Here is a 7,268-nt window from a genome sequence, read left to right on the forward strand (position 1 = left end):
TGTACTTTCATATGAGACATCTTCATCTTTGAAGTGTGATATTTTCTCTGTCCTTCATATCTGAAGTGAAAAATGATTGAATGAAAACTGATCCCAGACAGTGACTGGGTGGTACAGCACACGCAATTGTTTAGAACTTAGACCAACCAAAGATTTTTCTGGATTTTATTACTGACATTATTTAACACTACCAGATGAAGGTCAAACAAACAAAAAAACCAACTACCGGATCAAGGTGATAATACAAAGCAGGTCAGCTTCTCCTTGATTTTATCGTTGTTGTTCAGTTCTGTACATATAATAAATTGCCCCGCCCCTTCCCATGTCCACTCTCCTCCCAGACCTACACCCCTAAGAACTGCTCCCGCTCACTTCTCTGACTTTGGCATGCAAATAGCCCTAGATCAAAACAGAAATTATATCTTTCCTAGAGTCAGTCTAATCATAGTGTGGAATACAGAAAAGGAGTAAAAAATCTAGCAGATTCCTGGCACAGGTGAGTAAAGGAGGTGACAATGACAAGAGAAGGGTTTAAGGAATTAAATGAAAAGATTTTTTAAGTTAGCTGAAAATGTAGTAAGATCATGGGGCACTTTAGCTGTACTAATCAGAAGATTACAGGCCGTATATTTTGGAGTGCTACTTAATACTTGGAGTCATGCACACCAGGGAGATTAAATGACATGCCCGAATTCATAGAGTTAATTAATTGCAAACCCAAAACTTGGACTTAGGTCCATTGTTGACTTATTGGCTCACACTATATTTTTGTGCTTAGAACATATACCTTATCAATAAATACCATTCTGTGGTTTCATATGCTTTATACATGATGCAACAGAATCAGAAGGATGACTTCTCTTTATTCATTATTTTATTGTTGTTTTGGTTATATTTTCAAACAAATGCTATCAATAACTAGAAAAAGAAAAGCCCACCTACCCCCTTTCTCCTCATCCACTAGTATTTATTTGTTGTACAGGACCCTATGGAAGGTCCATTTCACTCCTTTGTGTTGAGCACACTTCCTTCTGAGCCTGCTCACACTGGGACATTTTGCTATTTGACCCCCTGTATATCATTGATCGGAGTCTCTCCTTTTAAACAGGTTTCAGGGTTTTAAGATCCAGAAAGGTATAAATTAGATGAGTCCTGCCTCTGTGGGCCAATAAAACATAAGCCACTTTACCCCTGTGTATTTGCTGACCTTTTGATCCTGCATTTGCAAAGAAGTACCACTCAGTCATGGTCTGGTTTTCCTAGTTGCCCCAGAAATGGGCCCACTGAACCTTTTAATATTTCATTAGAACTTTTTGCTGTTGTTTATTGTATATATCATATGTATACATCTCTCAAGGGATGAGAATAATATTGAGCTATTTTTATTAAGGTGCATATAAAAATGTTTTTCTAATGTTAGTTTTCTTCAAAGTGTTTTTTATTTCTTTCCTGGGATTGATGATAAAATAAATTCTACCTGCAAGACAGAAGGGGTTTGTATGCTTGAATAGTGACACTATTTCTGAGATAAAATAGAAGTTCAGGAAAGAACTAACCTTCATTTATTCATATAAAATATTAAAGCCCTTATTTTTAAGCATTAAAATTGAAACAGGATCATAGGATTCCAGGTAAGGTCATTTGAGGTTGATTTGTTTTAGAGAAAAATGTGATAAAGAAATGCATCCTAAGATAGCCTGCCTCCATTATCAATTTTTTAATCATTAAAAAAACAATGTTTTTAGGGCCTTGGCATTTCTATAAGAATGTGGGCATAGCTGATGAATAGAATAAAAGCTAGAAGTTGATGGATTCCAATGGATAAAATTATTCCAATGGGTAGATTTTTCCAATGGATAAAAATTTTTATAGAAAATAGGTATTACCCATATGTTAAAAGGATTATTAACTATAAATTGTAAACACCATTTGAATAATTTAAACATTTATAAGGTCATTTGGTGTCATTTTCTATCATGATTGAATGATAACACCCCAAGTCCATACTCTAATAACCTTAAAATATTTTTGGAAAAAAGGGATATGTTTCTGCAAGACCATTCCAGGGTTTTTATTGTGTGTGGTTTTGTGTTTTTTTTTTTTTTTTAATCTTAGATATATTATTTCTTCCTTAAAAATGATACACATTAAACAATGCATAATTATACTATTAATCTTCAGGTGAACAATACAAATTAAAGTAGATAAAGAGTTCCATGCCCCAAAATAAATTATTAATGTACTTAAATTCAGGGTGGCTTATTTGATTCATGGATGGATCCAGGAGAAAGTGTTGCAAAAGCTTTTGTTCTTTTTTTCCTTCCTTTCAAATTGACTTTTCTGCTGTTCTTCAAACATTTAATAGAATCAGTGTTAAAGAATGCAAATATAAGAACAATATTTGTAAAGGTTTCCTGATATTTCTCATTGATTATGCCATGCCTTTTTTGAAGGAGTTGAAATCAAATGCTTATTTTTTTTTTTTTTTTAAGATTTTATTTATTTGACAGACAGAAACACAGCAAGAGAGGGAACACAAGAAGGGGGAGTGGGAGAGGGAGAAGCAGGCTTCCCGCCGAGCAGGGAGCCTGATGCGGGGCTTGATCCCAGGACCCAGGGATCATGACCTGAGCCGAAGGCAGACGCTTAACGACTGAGCCACCCAGGCGCCCCTCAAATGCTTATTTTTGATACAACTCAATTAGGTGAGCATAAATAACATAAACACTCGTTTCTATGCTGGTATTCTCCCATTTACTCTTTTATTAATTCATTCAGCACCTACATCTTGGGAGGCCACTCTGTGTCAGGAATTGTCCCAAACACTGATGATACACAAAACATTAGGCTGTCAAGGTCTCTTTTTCATACAGCTTATGATATAAAAGTGAAAGCAAGCCAAATGAGTAAGTACTTTGCAGTGTAATATGTGATAATGAAATGTGTGGGTGCTGTAGTGGAACTTAGACAAAATGACTGTTAAGGAACCTGGGAGGCTGACCAAAGAGGCATCTAGGTTGGCATCTAGGATTTGAGGTGGTCAACAAGTGAAAAGTGTTTCAGGTAGGAAAAACAAAAATAAAATAAAATGAAAAAAAAAAACGGGAAGAAACACAAAAAAAGATAACTATAGATTAAATCTGGATTTTTATGGAAGGAATGGTGAAGACAAAGAGCAGAAGCTAGACCATAATTGTTTTAATATGAACTTTAATATAGGGCAAGAAAGGCTAATAGAATATGCAGGAGCTTAAGAGAGTATGTCCTTTCATTCAGGTAGCAGATCACACATAGGGTCGCTTGTGTTTCTGATACACGTACTACACATGGTATTTGAGTATTATATTGGGATTGAGAAAACACCCATCTGTCCATCATGCTAGGTGGCCAGGTGGAAAGGACTTCCTTCAGGAGCTTGGTTCTCAATTGATCCTTGAAACTAAAAGTTGTATTTAGAGATGCAAAGTGAGGAAGATGGAAACAATACCATAAAACTCTTTTTAAAAAAGTTATTCACGCTAATATCCAGATCATAAGTTTTACTTTCATATTTTTTGCTATTTTTTCTTCTGCAAATAAAAGGACAATTAGAAAAGGGATCTATTGGGGTGCCTGGGTGGCTCAGTTATTAAGCATCTGCCTTGGGCTCAGGTCATGATCCCGGGGTCCTGGGATCGAGCCCCGCGTCCGGCTCCCTTCTCCGGGGGAAGCCTGCTTCTCCCTCTCCCACTCCCCCTGCTTGTGTTCCCTCCCTCGCTGTATCTCTCTCTGTCAAATAAATAAAATCTTTAAAAAAAAAATTAAAAAAGAAAGATAAGGGATCTATTTTATCTCCTAGATTCTACTAATTTTCTCCATGGGTCCTCTGCTAGTCCTGTTTTCATAGATAAATGCATAATTACACATATGAAATATGCGTGATATATACTTATATATGTGATTATATATTCCATAATGTAATATATGATTTATAATATCTGTAAAATTAAGTGTATATATATATGCAGATATATGTAGATAATACATTTGAATTAGCTGATAGGAAATAACAATTATCAAAGGTATTTCATTGTTTTACAGAATAAAATATTACAATTTTAAGCCTTTGTTGGCCTAGATGCTATAAAATACAATTTTTGAAATTTACTAACAGTGATTATCCAGTGTTAGTGACAGACCAGTGTATACGTTCAGAAGGCTGTCTTTATGGAATTTTTAGAGTTCTTTCATTTTATAACTTAGAGTTATCCATCCAGGTTATTGTCGGTCTCTTTTGGTTTTACCTAAGGCTGCTTCTAAAGTCTGTTTTTAAGACTACTGGAATTAGACAATTAACAACATTAGTATAGTTGATGGTCTTGTCTGTAAGAGTGGTAATAGGCTTCAGATGATTAATAGCATGAGTTGAGTTTTATAATGGAACATCTGCAGAATAACCATTAAGTGTATTTGTCATAGTAATTTTATTTGTGACTCCTATAATGGAATTCTCAGTAACTAGCTAATATTTCGTACTGACCAAATATGTATTTGAAAACCTGGTTTTCATATGGTTATGTGCCAAGAATGAGGGCATTTGGGTTATGAATAATTTAAGCAAAACCTAATTGACCATTGTAATAGTAACATTACCATTTCTATTCACCTATTTTGTGCCTTGAATTGAATATTTAACAGAAACCAATAAACTTAACTAGTTAATTAATACTAATCAGTAACAAAATTGTATAAACACATTAATTCATCATAAATATTAACTGAACCAGTATTTTAAATGTTTTCTGATAATTTGAACAAAGGAAATACACTTTTAAGGTGGATTATGTTTTTGTTTCAAGCTAGGGATATAGATAATAGCCACATTAACTGTAAAGATATATACAGCTCATATGATCCTTTCAAGCTCAATGGGATACAATAATGCATGGTACCATACAACACAGAGTGGAGGAGCGTTTATTTCTGTATCCCAAGTAATCTCTGATGAGTCCATTTCATGTGTCCATCTGCAAATAAAAGGTCTGCCTTGACTTCAATCACTTTTTTTTTCCAGTTTGTTGCATAGTAGAACCTTATTTTAAACCAGCAGAAGAAATGGATTCAATAGTACAGAAAATCTCATGTATGAATACAAATTCTTATCCTTGACTCCGATCTTGCCTTGGGTTCATATTTGTGGTTTCCCCAGAGGGAATATATACCATTTTTCCACTTCTTAATGTTCCTGGTGAAATCACAAAATATATTATCTGGAAGGAGATGCTTGAGTTGGGTCAGGCTCTGCATTGATAGGTTCGTAATCATGAAGCTTCATTGAGTTTGTGGGGTGGTGAGAAGTTCGGTGTGGTGGGGTGATTCTGTGAATGGCACATTAGAAGGAAGATGGTGGCGTGGTGAAACTCTCTGACAGGCTGAGTTTAGATTATGAACATGGCTGTTTGCTACACTAGTGGGATTTGATATTAACTGGGAGGTAATAAGAATGATTATAAGGTAGGGTACTAGTCATTCTGGTGGCTTTATGAGAAATTTGACTTTATGAGAATTTGACTGAGAAAGGATTAGTGACCAAGAAAAAAAATTAGGAGGCTGTTGACCACAACAAGACTATAAACAGAAGCAATAAATAAGGATCAAGAGATCCCTAAGCTCTTACTGAGGTAGATTGGACAGGATTTGACGATGGACAGTAGAAAATAGCAGTGAGGAATAGAGAATCTAAGATGCTCTTAGTTTTTCCAGCACAGGCAAGAGTGGAATAATCACTCTATTAGTGTAGCCAAAATTAGAAACTGAAGAAAAAACCTAAGTGAGAGAAAAGTAAGTTTGGTTTTGGATTTCAGTTTGAGGTCCCTATATAGAAAATTTAAGTAAATAAGAACAGTTAATCCTATATGGAATGAAATTTGGGATACACATGGTGATCGTGAGATAAAACCACTACCATTGGAATGAATAATGCCATCTAAGGGAGAACTAAGAGTGAAAACAGAAAAGGGGAAATCTCTTAAAAGGGAGGGCAGAGGTGGAGGAACAGACAGGAAAACCATGGTAGAATCGAAATAAAGGAGGAAAAAACCTATTTTGAAGACAACAAAGAGTAGAAAAGAGATTTTAGAAATAGGGTGAATCAATATTGCTGGACTGTTAAACCCTTGAGGATAGTTAAATAAAATATAATTTTAGCCTTTGGTTATAGTAATTAGCAATTAGTAACATTAATAAGAAGATTTTTAGTAAAGCAGTGATGACAGTCATTCAGTATTTATCTGACTTATGGCTTTTAACTACTTTTGTGTCAAAAAATAAATTTCTTTTTCAAATAGCCACTTTCTTTTCAAAGCAGACACATGGCTCAATAAACTGAAACTGGACTTAGTTTGCTGGGCGTTTTTTTTTTTTTTTTTAAATTTTTTACATTTTTTTAGTTTTTATTTAAATTCAATATAGTTAACGTAGAGTGTAATATTAGTTTTGGGTGTACAATTTAGTGATTCAACAGTTACATACACCTGGTGCTCATCACAACAATTGCACTTAAAGACAGAGAACAAACTGGTGGTTGCCAGAGGAGAGGTGGGTAGCCTGGGAGTTTTTGATTACTGATTCGATTTCATTGTTCATAATTTGTTCAAATTTTCCATTCATGATTCATTTTTGAAAGGTTATATGTTTCTAGGAATTTATCCATTTCTTCTAGGTTGTCCAATTTGTTGGCATATAATTTTTCATAATATTTCCTTTTATTCCTTTGTATTTCTGTGATATTGGTTATTTCTCCTTTTTCATTTCGGATTTTATTTGAGTTCTCTGTCTCTCCCCCCTCTCTCATTCTCTCTCCTTTTTCCCCCTTGATGAGTTTGGCTAAAGGTTTATCAATTTTTTTAATCTTTTCAAAGTAGAGCTCCTGGTTTCATTGATTTTTTTTTTTTTTTTAGTTTATTTTGTTTATTTCTGCTCTATATTATTTCCTTTCTTCTTCTGGTTTGGGGTTTTGTTTGTTCTTCTTTTTCTAATTCCCTTAGGTGTAAGGTTAATTTGTTTAATTGAGATTTTTCTTGCTTCTGGAAGTGGGCCTGTATTGCTATAAATGTCCTTCTTAAAACTTCATTTGCTGCATCCCAAAGATTTTAAATGATTACGTTTTCATTTTCATCTGTCTCCATGTACTTTTTGATTTCCTCTTTGATTTCTTGGTTGACCCATTCATTGTTTAGTAATATGTTTTTAACTTCCATGTATTTGTGCTCTTTCCAGATTTTTCCTGT

Source organism: Phoca vitulina, unplaced genomic scaffold, assembly GCF_004348235.1.
Source record: "Phoca vitulina isolate PV1807 unplaced genomic scaffold, GSC_HSeal_1.0 scaffold5, whole genome shotgun sequence".
Taxonomy (NCBI): Eukaryota; Metazoa; Chordata; class Mammalia; order Carnivora; family Phocidae; genus Phoca; species Phoca vitulina.